Below are 20,107 nucleotides of genomic sequence, written 5' to 3' on the forward strand. Positions count from 1 at the left end.
TGAATCCAGTCTAAACAGTTCCTATCAGAAGACAATATAAATAGTTCAGTGTATTAAAAAGGCCTAAAAAAATTCCTTAAGAAGTAAAACAATTGTTAGAGATGTGTTTGTGTCTGTGTGTGCTCTAAATGGTGCAGCTATACATACATACAGATAGATAGATAGATAGATGATAGATAGATAGATAGATAGATAGATAGATAGATAGATAGATATACAGATATATATATGGAGATATATAAATATATGGATATTAATATGGATATATATATATATATATCCATGCTCAATACTCTATATGACCAAAACTATTACAAAACTAATGCTTTATAAAGATATTATTTGGAGTAAGGAGTTTGGGAATGTTTGTATGCCGTGTAAGATTTATAGGACCAAATATCATGTAGCATGAAGGTGATACCATTCAGAATCGTCTTATGATGGGCTCAACTTGGTACCTACATTCTAGTTTTTCGAAACCAGTTTGTTTGTTTTTGCCAGTTTTATAAACATTTCTTATTATCCCAGCTCTGTTGTGAGATTGGAGAGCAAAAGGAAATATATTCTCTACATATCCAGATCTCAAATCCCAAGGCTAGAGGAAGAGAAAGGGAGACTGGAAGGAAGAGCAAAGAAATAATCCCCAACCCTCAAATGCTTCTTTGATAAAGAAAAGATCCAGCTATTGGCAAGAAGTGGTATTTGGTGAGGGCATCCTAGAATCAAAGGCTGGTATTTCGAGGAGATATTATTTCTGTAGCACAAACATGATTAAGGGTAATGTTGTGTTATTTCAGATTTTCTTTATTCATAAAAGGAAAACAAATAGTGCCAGACATGCAAGAACAAAGGCAAACAGGCTTCAGAGGCCTTCTTGGTTCTCAAATCTAAGAGAATTTAATAATTAGACTGTTTATTTGCCATGTTTTATATGTGTTTTCTTCTTAGAGAGAAAACGCAATCGAGTTATTGTCTTTCAGAATAGTTGGTTTTAGTGATATGGACTTGGTTTTATCTAATCTGTCCTCCCCCACTTGCCCAGGCTATATGTTCACTCTTCCCACATAAGAGCTGCTCCTGTGGTTACATATACTCAAGACTGCCCCAAACTGCAGGGTCTTCCACCACCAGGAGGCTCCAGTGGAGAAATCAGGGGAGAAGGTGACATAAAACAGATATCACCATCTTATACAATTAGCTGCTACAGAGGAATAGGGAAGATGTGGCTGACTGTGTGGCAACCACATTTCCTTTCCCAACTTTCTTTTCTTATGCTGCACGTTATCTCTATACGGCACTAACTTTTGTTTGCTTCTCATTCAACGGCTGCTGTTGATGCTCAGTTTTAGGTCCCTGTCACAAGGATAAAACTGCTGGGAAAAAAAGGTGGCTATAGAGTGAGCTGCCCTACACTTGAGCCTCCTTCAGGTGGCCTGGGTAGAAGGACAGCTGTCAGTTCTGAGCCTGGATATCAGAACATACAGTAATAGTAAGAATCTGAAATGGCACATGTGTAAGGAGTAGAACCTTCCAGAATTGGCAGGGCTTGGCATTGCGACATCTGGTACAGGAAACTCACTGTCCAGGGAATCATAAAAGGAGCAGGGGGGCAGGGGACGGGCACGGCGGCTCACACCTCTAATCCCAGCACTTTGGGAGGCTGAGGTGGGCAGATCACGAGGTCAGGAGATCAAGACCATACCTGCCAGCATCGTGAAACCCCATCTCTACTAAAAATACAAAAAAAATTAGCCAGGCATGGGGGCGTATGCCTGTAGTCCCAGCTACTCAGGAGGCTGAGGCAGGAGAATTGCTTGAACCCAAGAGTGGGAGGCTGCAGTGAGCCGAGATCATGCCACTGCACTCCAGCCTGGGCGACAGAGTGAGACTGTTTCAAAAAAAAAAAAAAAAGAAAAAGAAAAGGAGGGTGGCTTTAGAAGACATTAATCTATCTAAAGTACCCCAGAGGCTGTGGCAGTATTTCCTTTGAGTTAGTTCTGAGAGCTTATGACAACCATGTTGTTTGTAATCTCTCAGTATAATTCTTATTCATTCTTTCATTCATTCATTCGTTTGGTGAAAACCTACTCTGTGCCAGGCACTTAGTTCTCGGTGTTAATAATGTAGCAATTATAATTCATGGTGATAATAAAAGCTAATACTTCTTGAATACTGTCTGTATAATTTGTGTTTACTGCTTATCACTTATTTTATAATCTTTATAAGTAGTGATATCTGTCCTATTTATAGATGAGGATGTTGAGGTTTAGTGAAATGAAAAGATATTATTTCATACAACAAATATTTATGGAACATCTTTCATGTACTAGTGGCAGTGCCTTTTGTTGAGGGCACAATAGTGAACAAGACAGATTCTATATTAATTCTAATGGAATTTAAATGCTAGTGGGGAGAGATAGGCAGCAAGCAAAGAAGCAACTAAATAAAATGAAACTTGAAGCTAGTGATAAACTCTATGAAAAAAATATCACTAGATCATGTGATACAGACCGACAGGCAGCAGGGGAGGGTTGGGGATGAGTTAGATACTTTAGATATGAGAAGGTCTATTTAAGAAGATGACATTTAAGCTGAGACTTGAATGAAAAGGTGCCAGCCATGCACACAATGAGGGGCAGAGTATCGCAGGCAGTGGGATTAGCAAGTGCAGGGGCTAAGCTGAAATGAGCTTAGTATATTTGATAAGCTCAAAAAAGCCTGCTGCGGCTGGAGCCCAGCCAGCAAAGGGAGAGTGATCCATTTTGTGATCTTAGCACCCTGGGCTAAAGGCTGCTCAAGGCTCCCGAGAATCCAGTTTCTCCAGCTTCATAGGTCATCTTTGGGGGCAGTGAATAGGAAAAGAACCAGACAGTTTCCTGTACGAAACAGATTTTTTAATGTTTTCTTGTAAATAAAGCATATCTTTCCCTTAGGTCAAGACTGTCTTGTCCTCCTTGGGCTGTCCAGGCTCTTGGAGGCTAAGGCAAAATAATGCCACAAGCAACTGGGTTCACTTCTGGTTCTCTCCCAAGTTGTTTGCCAACAGACATGTCCTTTTTGGATTCTTCTCTGTGTTCTGCTAAAATAGACAAGGCAATAGTGTTAATAAAATCTGCTATTTTTCTTCCTCATCTTTGCCACGTCTCTCTTATGGACACTTTCCTCCCCCATCTTTCTTATTATTTAGTCATCCTTGATTCATCCTTCTCCCTGACTCACTACATCTGGAAGGGTGATCGTTACAAATGTAGAAATATATACATTTGAAAGTGCAGCTTGGTGGCCTCAAGGGTAAGAGGAATTAGGCTTACTTATGCGACACCTTATTCTTATGGCCACAGACTTGTGTTTGACTTCTTAATAAAGATGTGCAGATTGACTTTCAGAGTTCTTCTTATGAGTATTAATAAATAAAATAACCTCAGACAGTTTATTAAAATAAAATTAATCACAAAACTTATTAATGAATATTCTGTCAATCTTTTTGTTTTAAAAAAAAGTTTAGTTCAGATTTTTAAATATGTGACAGGAAAGTATTCAACCAACAACACAGGTGTTGTGACATCTCCCAAAACTTAGAATGTCCTCATATAATCATAACTCAGATCAGATAAGCAGAAGTATGTGTGTCAACATGTATGTGTGTTTATGTATGTGTGTGTGTGTCAGAAAAGAGACTGAGAATGGAAGCACAGGAAACTCAGGGCTCAGGAAAGAAGGCAATGTAATGAGTAGTTGTTGAGCAAGAAGATGTCTGTATTACCTTAATACCTCACATTCAAAGTGTGGGCCTTGAAAGAGCAGCATTGGTAATATCTTGGTCTCTTATAATTCTTTTTCTGGAAGCCCTGCTGATAATCTTTAAAACTAATTCATGCTTTTCTAGTTCTTTTAATTATGATGTTAGGGTGTCAATTTTGGATCTTTCCTGCTTTCTCTTGTGGGTATTTAGTGCTATAAATTTCCCTCTACACACTGCTTTGAATGTGTCCCAGAGATTCTGGTATGCTGTGTCTTTGTTCTCGTTGGTTTCAAAGAACATCTTTATTTCTGCCTTCATTTCATTATGTACCCAGTAGTCATTCAGGAGCAGGTTGTTCAGTTTCCATGTAGTTGAGCGGTTTTGAGTGGGTTTCTTAATCCTGAGTTCTAGTTTGATTGCACTGTGGTCTGAGAGACAGTTTGTTATAATTTCTGTTCTTTTACATTTGCTGAGGAGAGCTTTACTTCCAACTATGTGGTCAGTTTTAGAATAGGTGTGGTGTGGTGCTGAAAAGAGTGTATATTCTGTTGATTTGGGGTGGAGAGTTCTGTAGATGTCTATTAGGTCCACTTGGTGCAGAGCTGAGTTCAATTCCTGGGTATCCTTGTTAACTTTCTGTCTCGTTGATCTGTCAACTGTTGACAGTGGGGCGTTAAAATCTCCCATTATTATTGTGTGGGAGTTTAAACCTGCACATTGTGCACATGTACCCTAAAACCTAAAGTATAATAAAAAAAATAAATAAATTCATATGAAAAAGAAGCTTAATAGTTTCACCATGGATGACAATGGGAGCAAGCTCTTTTTTTCTGCCTCTAATTCTGAATAATCTGAATATTGATGCTGTTAAATGATTCGTTGTCAGCTCATCTACGGTTTAAAGAAATGACCCAGCAAGTTGATTAAAATTGTGATGAATACTGAACTTCTCTACTCCTCAGAGTCATCAGTAAAATAGGACTTCTCAAATTTAGCATCTTGAATCCTGGATCAAAAGACTTAAATAAGGAAACCAATCTTCTTTACATGAGCTCACTATAAGATGTACTGAGGAGGAGGCTTTACACAATATGAAAGACACAGATTTGCCCAAAGAGAAATCACAGCATGACTATTTTGATGCTTTCTTTAGAAAAGGATTAAACTTCGTGTTCCATGAGCTATTTTGGGTTTAATGTTTAAAAAATGTATTTCCTATTCATTTATTATGTCAAGTGAAATACACATATTAAGTTACAAGTCTGTGGCTTTCAACGATCTGTTCAATTCTAGAAGTCTTGGAGTTTGTAATACATATTGTGCATTGTCTTTAATGACATAAAATCTCTTGAATTGTTCATAAAGACCCAATCATGAGCTGGAGGACTGAGGCAAAATTATGTGCCAGGAAAATAAGTGATCTTTTCTGCACAATGGCTGGTCTTTGTCTCCAAAAGTCCAAGTAACTGATAAGTTTAATCAACACAGTAAGCAAAAATTAAGATTAATTGTTAGCTGTTGGGTAAGAATCAAGTGAGTAAATTTTGAAATTTTTTTTTCTTGTCATGTTGATCATCATGTAGTCACAATTTGAACTGATTATCTTCCAAACCAAGTAAAAGTATTTCGAGATTTAATATTATTTTCATAATCTGTGTATTTTATCTCCTCAGTTACAAACCAAGAGTAGATTTTATTTTTTCTAAGTACTATCAGGAATGAAGCACTGCCTATCCACCTGCATAGAGGACAATGTACTGAAGTCAAGAGTCCCACATACCATCAGCCAGATTTGAAACCTCTCAAGGCCAGAGTCCACATGAAGGGCCATGCTTAGGGATTTGATACAAGGCAACAGGGAATGGTGCTAGCTTAGAACTCTTAAGACAGTGGTATGAAAAAAATACTGACAGACAGGCAGACTCAGCAGATGACCAGGCTCCAGCTACCAGTCTAGCATTTAGTGACAGGGTGGTAGGGGGCTATAAAAGCAAATAGTTCCTGTAGGCGAGTTGAATACTAAATACATTACCAAGTCAACAGTCTTGTTAATGAAAATGAGACAAAAAGCAAAAGGAACTTTTTAACAAATGCCAATGTATTGGGCTGGAAAATAATTATATATCTTTTCCCTAAGATTAAAGCCATTCTAGAGGCTGAGGCAGGGTAATGACCATAGAGGAGGGTTGAATGATCGCAGCTGGGATGAAGGGAAAGCTACAGAGGATTGAATCAAAGCAGTACCTGAAAGCTATTTCAGTGGCCCCCACAGGAAGCCAGACCACTGTCAATGGAATGGAAGAGAACGTAACAGATCTGAGAGAGGATTTGGAGAGAGAGGATTTATGCCTCTACACAGTATGTAGTACAACCTGAAGACTGATTGACTGTAAGGTTTGAAGGGCAAGCAAGAGTTGAAGATTAACCCAAGGATGAGATAGAAGGATGATGAGATAAGGAAATATGATAGTGGACAAACAAGAAGGAGCAGATTTAAAGGGGAAGATACTAAAGTCTGTTTGGGACATGTAAGCTTATAGTACCCATGGAACAATAAAATTTAGTTGTCAGGTAGGCACACAGGGGCTCTAGAATTCAGGCCAAATTAGATGGTATCAATATTTGATGCATCTATAGAAAGGCAAAAGAGACTAAAGAAATGGATGATATCACCCAAGGAAAAAGTATGAAGCAGGTTGAGGTCTGGACTAGAGCTTTGGGTGAAAGGAAATGAAGGTGTTAACCTTCATTTGGGAGTTGGAAGGACAGGAGGCAGTAAAGGACAGTCACAGAAAGAGAAGAAAATCTAGGAAAGATCCATGTCTCAAAAGCCGAAGGAGGAAAGTATTTCGAGAAGGAAGCATAGCTGTATCAAATGTTCCAGAAAGGCTGAGCAGGATTCACTTATTTGTTTATTTAATAGAATAAACTTATGTCCACCAAGCTTTGTGCTGAGACTAAAGAATGAAGTCAAGAAAGTGACTGGTCAATTTTCTTTAGTAGTCATCAATGGCATTTTGCTGGGGTTTTATATGAGTCACAACAGTGATAACCTTATTACAGTGGGTTAAAGATGGAACCAAAGTTGTGGAAGAGAGAGGAAGACTAAGTAGAGTAGTCTGAGAATTTGAATGGAAATAGTAAAAAAATAAAAAAATTGGACCAATGATTGACTAATTCATAAAAAATGTTATTAGTGGATGTAGTTATCTCACTTTTGTAGCATATCTCATGTGAACAATGGACCCATTGACTTGAATCAAATATTTTTATATTAATACAGCTAGATGCAGCAGTGGGAACAGGGAATTATAAGGCACAGGGTCTTTTTTCTCTTTTAGGAAGCTTATAATCTAGCTTAAAATCAAGTGTGTGTACATGAGAGACTGCAGGTATAGAGCAAGATATAAAGACAGAAAAACAATTTAGTGAACATAACAAGTGTTCGTAATAACATCCAATAATAATTATTACTTGATAGGAGGAGTGGCAGACGATGTGAATGTGAATTCAGGAGAAAGAAAACTACCAGTAAAAAAAGGTTTTGGTACAAAGGAGGAAATACATGTCGATTACAAAATAGACTGAGATAAAGACTTTCATATTGGAAGACAAGAGGGTAAGCTTCACTCCAGAACTCCATCTTTTCCCATGGAAGGTAGAAATAGTGCCACTTGCCTTTCTTCTATCCTAGATAAAGACCTCAAACAACAAAGCTACCCTTATATATCTTCATCCAGCAGCCTCTTTTTGGTTCATAGGTGGAAGGTATGTTTGCTTCCCCAACAACCATAGTGTTGGCCCTATTATCATAAAAGGTATGGAGGTATTATATATGTAGAAAGCCTATTGCCAGAAAGCATTGAGCTAAAGAACAGAAATAGAATAGGCAAGGAGAAGAAAACATGATGTACTAACACATAGTGTTGTCACAAGCAAGCTCAGTGCTCTGCCAAAACAAGGAGAGAAGCAGTTCTTATTTTAACTGAGTCAAAGCCTGAATTCCAAGGTCGGGATATGGATACTGGAATTGAACATTCACAGCATGTCAAACCTCAGCACACTGGGGCCTTCTTGGTCTGAAAGGTCACAGATGAAATTGACTTGATACATTTTCTTTGATGTTTATTAAACCTATAATTTTGTAGAATTTGAAATGGGATTATGGCTAAACTGAGAGATCAACCAGAAGTTCATTCCAAAAACTTCTATAAATAATACTAGAAGGACATTAAATTGAGAAAGATTCATACTTACTATATATCATATACAAGTTTTATTAATATAGCAGAATATAAATCTTTAGATGTTGCTCAAAGCAATAAAGGATGAAGCAGTTTTTATTGTTCCATATTTATAAAATCTTAGAGAGATGGTAGAAAATATTCTTATTTTTTATTAATATTTACAAACCTAAATTCTGCAACTTAAATCATTTCCTTCCTTGCCCTTCTTCCTTATGAGCTTGCATAGCTATTCTAATGTGCATTTGTGTAGGTGATTTTTTTTTTATTCTCAGGTGAATAGATGTTTGTGCCGAGTTATACCATAAGAAATAAAATGAGGAATTTTAAGTATTATAGTCCTTTTATGGGACTTTCATTAACATGGTTCCACATGGTTCCACTTGTTCCTTACAACAGTCCTGCAAAGTAGGTGTGAAAGGTATTTTAATTAACCAAATTAGAAAACTGGAGCTAGAAGTTTGGATGATCCTCAAGTATTAAACAGTGAGTTACTGACTGAGTGTAAATTTGAGCCTATTCTTCCAACAATTCTTTCAATGATGCTTTCAGTACACTCCATTGCTTAATGTATTTTAATCTAAAGGCCAATTTATATGAGTCATTTGCTTGGAAGAGCCAACTTGGAAGTTAACACATTTTGATACCTGACTCTATGCACCATTTTTCTTTATAAAAAAACTTTGATTTTTAAAAAGAAAAGTTAAATTATTAAGATGTTTTATTTTATTTAGGCTTATAGAATAGCTATTTTAAGAGTTCTTCTTTTCTATTCCTGTTTTTAGTTTTAAAAGAACCCTTAAAGTGATATTGAAAATTCTTATAGAAATGCATTTTGTGTCATAACCACAAAGTAAACCTTTTTAGTAAAGCCAAAGGTAGAGAGTCGAGCTAATACGCCGAAGGTTGGCATAAGACAGAATTCTGAGAATGGTTCAACTAACCCAGAGAAGGAAGAAAAAGAGAAAAACAGGAATGCAGGACAGATGCGACAAAGTAAATATAAATGCTGTATTTACCTAACTATAGCAGTAAATACTTATATGTTAATGGATTACAATTGAATTCAAAGGCAGACATTGTCAGACTGGATATAAAACTAAGTGCCAGCAAGTTGTTTTCTACAAGAAACTCGTTTTATATCTAAACACAAATAAGTTAAAAGTAAAAATACAAAAATGTTATATGATATTAAATATTAATATCCAGGACAAGGGCTACTACTAATGATAAAAAGAAACTTTTCATATTAGAAAGACTAACATATTAAAAGACACAACAATTATAGTACTTATAAACAATAAGAGAGCTTCCAAATATATAAAGCAAAAAGTGATGGAACAGGGAATAAAGAATAAATTCACAATTTAGTTAGACATTTTAAAATTCCTTTCTCAATAATTAATAAAACAGAAAATTAATAGAGATATGGAAGGCTTGCACATTGTCAACCAGGTTAACCTAATTAACATTTACATAGTACTTTGTGCAATAACAGTAGAATAAAATTATTTTAAAGCACACGTGAAAAATTTACCAAATAAAATAAATATCAATAAATTTGTAAGAATTAAAGTTATTGAGAGCATGTTCTCTGACAAAAATGAAGTTAAATTTAAAAGAATAACAAAAAGCTACGTAAGAAATCTATAAATATTTAGAAAATAACACATTTATAAATTACCCAGAGGTCAAAGAATAAATCGGAGGGAAAATTATAAAATAATTTTAATTGAATGAAAATGAAAATATAACATTGCAGAATTTCTGAGATGCAGCTAAAGCAGTACTTAGAGAAAAAGCTAACATTAAATGTTTATTTTAGAAAAGAATAAGATATAAAAATTAGTGATCTAAATTTCAGCCCTAAAAAGCTAAAAAAAAGGAACAAATTAAACCAAAAGCAATTTGAAATAAGAAAATTATATATGAAAAGTAGAAGTCAATAAGGAAAATACATAGCAGAAAAAACAATGATACAAAAACTGGTTCTTAGGAAATGTCAATAAAATTTAGCATCTCTACTTGCATTCATCAAGAAAATGGAAGAAAGAAAAATATTAACCAACATCAGGAATGAAGGAGGGGCATCACCAGATCCTACAAGCATTAAAAGTGTAATAAGAATATTATGAACAAATTTGTACCAATAAATGCTACAGCTCAGAAAGTAAATGTACAGATTTTTTTGAAAGGCAACTATTACCAAAAGTTAGTTAAGTAAATAGCCTTGTTTTAATTTAGAAATTGAATTTATGATTTAAAAGATTCTCACAAAAGAACTCCAAGACTAGATGGCTTCAGTAGTTTATTTAATTCAAAATTTAAGAGGAAAATAATGCATGTCTTACACAAACTCTTTTAGAAAATCAAGAGTCTCGTTATAATAGAATGAGAAAACCAGAAAGCAAAGACACTGGGAGCCATCTGAAAGGCTGCCTATCATAATAGTTAAGACAGCGTGGTGTTGGCATATAGAGAAATCAAGAAACTAATTAGATATTCCAGAGCTAGGCCCATACATATATGGTCAATTAATTTCAGCAAACATGCCAAGGTAATTTAGTGGAAGAAAAGAGTTTTTTCAATAAGTTGTGTTTGAACAACTGGATGTTCTTTTGACCTTTTGACTCTTACCTCGTGTCATCCATAGTAACTAACTCAAGATGGTTTGTGGACCCCAATATAAACGCCAAAACTATAAAACTTCCAGAAGCAAACATTTTTAAACTTTTGCAACTTTGGGATAGGCAAATATTTTTTAGAACACCAAAAGAGCAAACCAAAGAATAAAAAACAAATGCATTGAATTTCATCAAAAATAAAACTTCTGCTGTTTAAAAGACAACATTAAGTACATGGAAGAAAGTCACACACTGAAAGAAACAAAATACTTGTTTCCAGAAGAGCTCTCAGAACTAAATAATTAGAAGCTAACCAAATTTTAAAATAAGTTAAAGACTGGAATGAACACTTCAAAAAACAAGTGTTAAATAAGCACACTATATTTTTTTTATTATTTTTAATTTTTTTGGCTTTTTAAAATTTTCATGTGTACATAATAGGTATGTAGATTTATGGGGTACATGAGATGTTTTGATACACACATGCAATGTGAAATAAGCACAACATAGAGAATGAGGTATCATTCCCCTCAAACAGTTATCCTTTGAGTTACAAACCATCCAATTATATTCTTTAAGTTATTTTAAAACGAACCATTAAGTTGTTATTGACTATAGTCAACCTATTGTGCTATCAAATAGTGGGTCTTACTAATTCTTTAACTAGTTTTTTTGAACCCATTAACCATCTCCACGTCCCCTGCAGCCCCTCATTATTCTTCCCAGCTTCTGGTAACCGTCTTCTACTCTCTATCTCTGTGAGTTCAATTGTGTTGATTTTTAGACCCCACATATAAGTAAGAACATGCAGTGTTTGTCTTTCTGTGCCCAGCTTATTTCATGTAACATAATAATCTCCAATTTAATCTATGTAGTTGCAGATGACTGGATCTTATTCTTTTATATGTCTGAATAATACTCCATTGTGTATATGTATCATATTTTCTTTATCCATTCATCTGTTGATGGACACATAGGTTGCTTCCAAATTTTAGGTATTATAAACAGTGCTGCAACAAACATAAGAGTTCAGCTAACTCTTCAGTATATTGATTTTCTGTTTTGGGGTATATACCCAGCTGTGGGATGGCTAGATCATATAGTAGCTCTATTTTTAGTTTTTTGAGGAACCTCCAAACTGTTCTCCATAGTGGTTGCACTAATTTACATTCCCACAAACAGTGTATAAGGGTTTCCTTTTCTCCACATTCTCTCCAGCATATATTATTGGCTCTCTTTGTATATAAGCCATTTTAACTGGAGTGAGATGATATTTCATTGTAGTTTTGATTTGCATTTCTCTGATAATCAATGATATTGTGAATCTGTTCACATGCCTGTTTGTCTTTGTATGCCTTCTTTTGAGAAGTGTCTATTCAGATCTTTTGTCCAATTTTAATTGGATTATTAGCTTTATTCCTATACAGCTGTTTGAGCTCCTTATATATTCTGGTTATCAATCTCTTATCAGAGGAGTAGCTTGCAAATATTTGTTCCCATTCTGTGGGTTGTCTCTTCACTTTGTTGATTGCTGTTTTTGCTGTGCAGAATCTTTTTAATTTGATGTGATCCCATATGTCCATGTTTGCTTTGGTTGCTTGTGCTTCTTGGGTATTGATCGAGAAATGTTTGCCGACACCATTGTCCTGGAAAGTTTCTCTAATGTTTTCTTGTAGTCGTCTCGTAGTTTTAGGTCTTAGATTTAAGTCTTTAATCCAATTTTGATTTTTTTATGTATGGTAATAGACAGGGGTCTAGTTTCATTTTTCTGCATATGGATAGCCAGTTTTCCCAGAACCATTTATGGAAGATACTATCTTTTCCTCAGTGTATGTTCATGGCACCTTTATCTAAACTGAGTTTAATGTGGGAGTATGGAGTTGTTTCTGGGTTCTCTATTTTGTTCTATTGGTCTATATGTCTGTTTTTATGCCAGTACCATGCTGTTTTGGTTAGTGTAGCTTTGTAGTATAATTTAAAGTCAGGTATTGTGATTCCTTCAGTTTTATAATTTTTGCTTAGGATTGCATTGGCTATTCTAGGTCTTCTGTGGTTCCATATACATTTTAGGATTGTTTTTTCTATTTCTGTGAAGAATGCCATTAGTATTTTGATAGGGATCACATTTAATCTGTAGATTGCTTTTGGTAATACGGATATTTTCACAATATTGATCCTTCTAATCAAGGGGCATGGAATATATTTCCATTTTTTAGTGTCCTCTTCAATTTCTTTCATCAGTGTTTTATAGTTTTCCTTATAGAGATCTTTCACTTCCTTGGTTAAGCTAATTCCTGGGTATTTAATTTTATGTGTGGCTACTGTAAATGGGATTACTTTATTTCTTTTCCCATTGTTCACTGTTGGCATGTAGAAATGCTACTTTTTCTTGTATTTTGATTTTATATCCTACAACTTTACTAAATTTGTTTATAAGTTCTAATAGTTGTTCTCTGAAGCCTAGATTTTTAAAATATTAGTTTATATCATCTGTGAACAAGGATAATTTGGCTTCCTTTTCAATTTGGATGCTCTTTATGTCTTTCTCTTGTCTGATTGCTCTAGCTAGGGCTTCCAGTAGTATGTTGAATAACAGAGGTGAGAGCAGTCATCCTTGTTGTGTTCTAGATTTTAGAGTTTTTCTCCATTCAGTATGATACTAGCTGTGGGTCTGTCATATATGGCTGTTTTGTTGAGGTAGATTCCTTCTATCCCCAGCTTTTGGGGATTTTTTATCATAAAGAGATGTTGGATATTATGTTTTTTTCAGCATCAGTTGAAATGATCATATAGTTTTTATTCTTCATTCTGTTGATATTATGTATCATGTTGATTGATTTGCATATGTTGAACTATACTTCATCTCAGGGATAAATCCCACTTGGTCATTATGTTAGTCTTTTCTCACATTGCTATAAAGAACTACCTGAGACTGGGTAACTTAAGAAAAGAAATTTAATTGACTCGCAGTTCCACAGGCTGTACAGGAAGCATGGCTTGGAGGCCTCAGGAAACCTACAATCATTGCAGAAGGCGAAGGGAAAGCAGGCAGATTTTACCATGGCAGAGCAGGGGAGAGGAAAGAGGAAAGTTCTACACACCTTCAAACAACCAGATCTTATGAGGACTCACTCACTATCACAGAAACAGCCAGGGAGAAATCCATCCCCATGATTTAATATCTCCCACCAGGTCTCTTCCCCATCACTGGGGGTTAAAATTCAACATAAGATTTGGATGGGGACACAAAACCAAACCATATTATACTGCTTCTGATCCCTCTCAAATCTCATGTTCTCACATTTCAAAACACAGACGTGCCTTCCTAACAGTCCTCCAATGTTTTAACTCATTCCAGCATTAACTCAAAAGTCCAAGTCCAAAGTCACACCTGAGACAAGGTAAGTCCCTTCCATCTATGATCCTGTAATATGAAAAACAAGTCAGTTACTTCCAAGATGTAATAGGCATTGGATAAATCCTCCCATTCCAAAAGGGAGAAATTGACCAAAACAAAGGGGTTACAGGACCCATGCAAGTCCAAAACCCAGCAGGGCAGACATTATATCTTAAAGCTCTGAAATAATCCCCTGAATATGTGTCACATTCAGGCCGCACTGATGCAAAGGATGGGCTCCCAAGGCATTGGTAGTTCCACATCTGTGACTCTGCAGAGTACAGCCCCCATGGCTGCTTTCACAAGCTGGTATTGAGTGGCTGTGGCTTTTCCAGGCACACATTGCAAGCTATCAGTGGATCTACCATTCTGGGGGCTGGAGGATTGTGTCCTTCTTCTCACAGCTCCACTAGGCAGTGCCCCAGTGGGGACTCTGTGTCGTGGCTCCAACCCCACATTTCCCCTCTGCACTGCCCTCATACAGATTATCCTGTACTAGGAGAGCTCTACCCCTGCAGAAGACTTCTGCCTGTACATCCAAGTGTTTTCATACATCCTCTGGAATCTAGGCAGAGGCTTCCAAACCTCAACTCTCGCTTCCTGTGCACCTGAAGGCCCTAAACCATGTGGAAACCACCAAGTCTTGGGGCTTGCACCCTCTGAAGAAATGTCCCAAGCTGTACTTAGGCCCCTTGTAACCATGGCTAGAGCTGGGGCAGCTGGGATGCAGTGCTTCATGTCCCAAGACTGCACAGAGCAGCAGGGCCCTGTGCCTGGCCCAGGAAACCATGTTTCCCTCACAGACCTCCAGGCCTGTGATGGGAGGGGCTTCCACAAAGGTCTCTGAAATGCCCTAGCAATATTTTCCCCATTGCTTTGGCTATTAACATTCGGCTCTTCTTATGCAAATTTCTGCAGCCTTGAATTCTTCCCCAGAAAATGGGTTTTCCTTTTCTACTGCGTGGTTGGGCTGCAAATTTTCCAAACTTTTATGATCTGCATTCCTTTTAAATATAAGTTCTAGTTTCAGGTCATTTCTTTGTCTATGCAAATGATTGTAGGCTTTTAGAAGCAGCAAGGCCACATCTGGAGTGCTTTGCTGCTTAGAAATTTCTCCTGCCAGATATTTTAAATCGTCTTTCTCAAGTTCAAAGTTCCACGGATCTCTAGAGCAGGGGCACAAATGCTGCCAGTCTCTTTGCTAAAGCATAGCAAGTGCGAGCTTTGCTCCAGTTTTCAATAAGTTCCTCATCTCCATCTGAGACCACCTCAGCTTGGACTTCATTGTCCATATCACTATCAGCATTTTGATCACAACCATTCAACACATCTCTAGAAAGTTCCAAACTTTCTCTCATTTTCCTGTCTTCTACTGATCCCTCCAAACTGTTCTAAACTCAGCCCATTACCCTGTTCTAAGGTGGCTTCCACATTTTCAAGTATCTTTATAGCAATGCCCTACTTCTCTGGTACTAATTTTCTGTATTAGTCCATTCTCACATTGCTATAAAAAAACTACCTGAGACTGGGTAATTTATGAAGAAAAGAGGTTTAATTGACTCACAGTTCCACATGCTATAAATGAAGCATGGCTGAGAGGCCTCAGGAAACTTACAATCATTGTGGAAGGTGAAGGGGAATCAAGCATGTCTTACCATGGTGGAGCAGGAGAAAGAGAGAGAGAAGGGGGAAGTGCTACACACTTTTAAACAACCAGATCTGTTGAGAACTTGCACACTACCATGAGAACAGCAAGGGGGAAATCTACCACCATAATCTAATCACCTCCCACCAAGTTCCTCCCCTAACATTGGGAGTTAAAATTTGTCATAAGATTTGGGTGGGGACACAGCCAAACCATTTCAGTCATGGTGAATGACCTTTCTAATCTATTGTTGAATTCAGTGTCCTAGTATTTTGCTGAGGATTTTTGCATCAACATTCATCAGAGATATTGGCCTGTGCTTGTGTTTTTTGTTTTGTTTTGTTTTGTTTTGTCTTTTTTTTTCTTTTTGATGGGTCTTTGTCTGATTTTAGTATCAGGGTATGCTGGCCTCATAGAATGAGTTTGGAAATCTTCCCTCCTTCTCCATTTTTAGAATAGTTTGAATCAGATTGGTATTAGTTATTCTTTAAATATTTGGTAGAATTCAGCACTGAAACCATCAGGTCCCAAGCTTTTCTTTAGTGGGAGACATTTTATTACAGCTTCAACCTCTTTACTTGTTACTGGTCTATTCAGGTTTTAGATTTCTTTTGGTTCAGTCTTACTAGGTTGAATGTATCTAGGAATTTGTCCACTTCATCTATATTCTCCAATTTATTGGCATATAGTTGCTCATAGTAGCTGCTAATGAGCCTTTGAATTTCTGTGTATCAATTATGTTTCCTTTTTTATTTCTAATTTTTTTCAAAAATCAACTTTTTGTTTCATTGATATTTTGTATTGTTTATTCATTTCAATTTCACTTATTTCTGCTCTGATATTTATTATTTCTTCTACTAATTATGGGTTTTGTTTTTTCATACTTTTCTAGTTCTTTAAGATTATTAGATTATTCATTTGAAGTTTTTCCTTGTTTTGATGTAGACACTTATAGCCATCTTAGTACTAATTTTGCCGTATCTCATAGGTTTTGGTATATTGTGTTTCCATTATCATTTGTTTAAATAAATTTTTCAATTTCCTTTCTAATGTCTTCATTGATACACTTATCATTCAGAAGCATAGTCTTAAATTTCTGTGTATTTGTATAGTTTCCCAAATTCATCTTGTTAAAATCGAGTTTTATTCCACTGTGGTCAGAGAAGATGTTTGATATTATTTAAATTGTTTTGAATGTTTTAAGATTTGTTTTGTGACCTAACATATGATATATTCTTGATAATATATCCATGTGCTGAGGAAAAGAACATGTATTCTGCAGCTCATGGGTAAAATTTTCTGTAAATATTAGATCCATTTGGTCTATGGTGCAGATGAAGTCCAACAAGTTTCCTTGTTGATTTTCTGTCTGGAAGATCTGTCCAACACTGAAAGTGTGGTGTTGAAGTCTCCAACTATTACTGTATTGGGGCCTATATCTTTCTTTAGCTCGGATAATATTTCCTATTCATATCTAGGTTATCCACTGTTGGGTGCATATATACTTAAAATTGTTACATACTTTATATGTTCTTGTGAAATTAACACTTTTATCATTATATAGTGACCTTCTTTGTCTCTTCTTTCAGTTTTTGTCTTGAAGTCCATTTTGTCTAATATAACTATAGCTATTCCTGCTCTTTTTTTTTGTTTCCATTGGCATGGAATATCTTTCTCCATCCCTGTATTTTCAGTCTGTGTGGACTTTATATGTAAAGTGTGTTTCTGGTAGGCAACAGATCAACAGATCTTGTTTTTCCATTCATTTAACCAATCTGTCTTTTGATTGCAGAGTTTACTCTATTTACATTCAATGTTATTATTGATAAGTAAGAACTTACTACTGCCATGTTATTATTTGTTTTCTGATTGTTTTATGGTCTTCTCTACTTTCTTTTTTCTTTCTGTCTTCCTCTAGTGAAGGTGATTTTTTTCTGATGATATGTTTTAGTTTATCTTGCTTTTTATTTTTTATGTATTCATTGTATTTATTTTTTATGTATTCATTTTTCTGGTTTCAGGTTACCATGAGGCTTACCAATGCTATCTTATAACCCATTATTTTAACCTGATAACAACTTAACACAATTTGCATAAACAAACAAGCAGAAAGAAAACTAATAAAAACTCTGTTATAACTTTGTCTCCCTGCTTTTTAACTTTTTGTTGTTTCTATTTATATTTTATTGTACTATGTCTTGAAACATTGTTGTAGTTATTATTTTTCATTGGTTCATCATTTAGTTTTTTTACTTAGGATAAGAGTAGTTTACACACCACAGTGACAGTTTTATAATATTCTGTGTTTTTCTGCCATATTTACTATTACCAGTGAGGTGTTTTTTTGTTTTGTTTTGTTTTTGATGGAGTCTCACTCTGTCACCCAGGCTGGAGTGTAATGGTGTGATCTCAGCTCACTGCAAGCTCTGCCTCCTGGGTTCATGCCATCCTCCTGCCTCAGCCTCCTGAGTAGCTGTGACTACAGGCGTCCGCCACCATGCCCGGCTAATTTTTTTCTGTTTTTTTTTTGTATTTTTAGTAGAGACGGGGTTTCACCATGTTAGCCAGGATGGTCTCGATCTCCTGACCTTGTGATCTGCCCATCTTAGCCTCCCAAAGTGCTAGGATTACAGGCATGAGCCACCGTGCCCAGTCACCAGTGAGTTTTGTACCTTCAAGTGATGATTTATTGCTCATTAATGTCCTTTTCTTTCTATTTGAAGGACTCTTTTTAATATTTCTTCTAGGGTGGGTCTGGTGTGGATTAAATTTCACCTTTTGTTTGTTTGGGAAAGTCTCCATTTCTGCTTCATGTTTGAAGGATTTTTTTTTTTTTGCCAGATATACTATTCTAGGGTAAAAACTTTTCCCTTCAGCACTTTAAATATGTTATGCCACTTTCTCCTGGCCCATGAAGTTTCCACTAAAAAGTCTGCTGCCAGACATATTGGAGCTCCATTTCATGTTATTTATTTTTTTTTCTTGGTACTTTTAGGATCTCTTCTTTATCCATGGCCTTTGGAAACCGATGACTAAATGCCTTGAGGTAGTCTTCTTTGGGTTAAGTCTGCTTAGTGTTTTATAACTGTCTTGTATTTGGATGTTGATATCTTTCTCTAAGTTTGGAAAGTTCTCTGTTATTATCCCTTTGAGTAAACTTTCTACCCCTATGTCTTTCTCCACTTTCTCTTCAAGGTCAACAAATCTTAGATTTGCCCTTTTGGTGCTATTTTCTAGATTCTGTCTAAGTGCTTCATTGTATTTATTCTTATTTTTCCCCTCTGGCTGTATACTTTCAAGTAGCCTGTCTTCAGGCTCACTAGTTATTTATTCTGCTTGATTAATTCTGTTATTAAAGGATCTCAATGCATTCTTAAGTATACCAATTGCATTTTTCAGCTTCAGAATTTCAGCTGGATTCTTTTTAATTATTTCAATATCTTTGTCGAATTTATGTGATAGAATTCTGAATTTCATCTCTGTGTTATCTCAAATGTATTTGAGTTTCCTCAACACAGCTATTTTGAATTCTCTATCTGAAAGGCCACATATCTCTATTTCTCCAGGATTAGTCCCTGGTGACTTATTTAGTTAATTTGGTGAGGTCAAGTTTTCCTGGATGATGTTGATGCTGGTAGATATTCTTTAGTGTCTAGGCATTAAGCAGTTAGGTATTTATTGTAGTCTTCACTATCTGGGCTTATTTGTAGTTATCCTTTTTGGGGAGGTTTTCCAGAAAGGACTTGGGTATTGTGATCTAAGTAGTATCTGCTTTAGGGAGCACCCCAAGCCCATTAACACTGTGATTCCTGCAGACTTGTAGAGGCATCACCTTGATTGTTTTGGTTCAGATCCAAGATAATTCTCTGGATTACCAGGCAGAGACTCTTGTTCTCTTCTCTTACTTTATCCCAAATATACAGAGTCTCTCTCTCTCTGTTCTAAGCCACCTAAAGCTGGGGGCGAAGTGACAGAATAACCCCTGTGGCAACCACAATTATGACTGTGCTCGGTCAGACCTGAAGTCAGAAAATCACTGGCTGTAACCACTCACTGGCTACTGCCTATGTTCACTCAGTGCCCTGGGGCTGTACAATCAGCAGGTGGCAAAGCTAGCCAGGCCTGTGTCCTTCCCTTCAGAGCAGAGAGGTACCCTAGGCCTTGGGTGGGTCCAGAAGTGCTGTCCAAGAGTCAGAGACTAGAGTCAAAAACCTTACAGGTCTACCTTGTGTTTTACTGTGTTGCAGCTGAGCTGGCACTGAAACTACAAAATGCAGTCCTTGGCATTCTTCCCTCTCTTTCCAAAGGCAGAGGAGCCTCATCCATAGCCACCACCACCACCCCAGGCCATGAGGAGTACTGCCACACTATTGCTGGTGTTCTCTTAAGGCCCAAGTTCCCTTAAGTCAGATTGTGGTGGATGCTGCCTGGCCTTGGACTCACCCTTCAGGGAAA

The 20,107-nt window shown here is 36.4% G+C and overlaps 1 protein-coding gene across 1 annotated transcript in view; it reads left to right on the forward strand.

Annotated features, from left to right (window-relative positions):
• The window catches only part of PLCXD3 (phosphatidylinositol specific phospholipase C X domain containing 3), a 190,196-nt gene that overhangs the window by 93,299 nt on the left and 76,790 nt on the right, over nucleotides 1-20,107 (forward strand). The window lies entirely within an intron of this gene.

The sequence above is a fragment of the Symphalangus syndactylus genome, chromosome 16 (genome assembly GCF_028878055.3).
Source record: "Symphalangus syndactylus isolate Jambi chromosome 16, NHGRI_mSymSyn1-v2.1_pri, whole genome shotgun sequence".
Lineage (NCBI taxonomy): Eukaryota > Metazoa > Chordata > Mammalia > Primates > Hylobatidae > Symphalangus > Symphalangus syndactylus.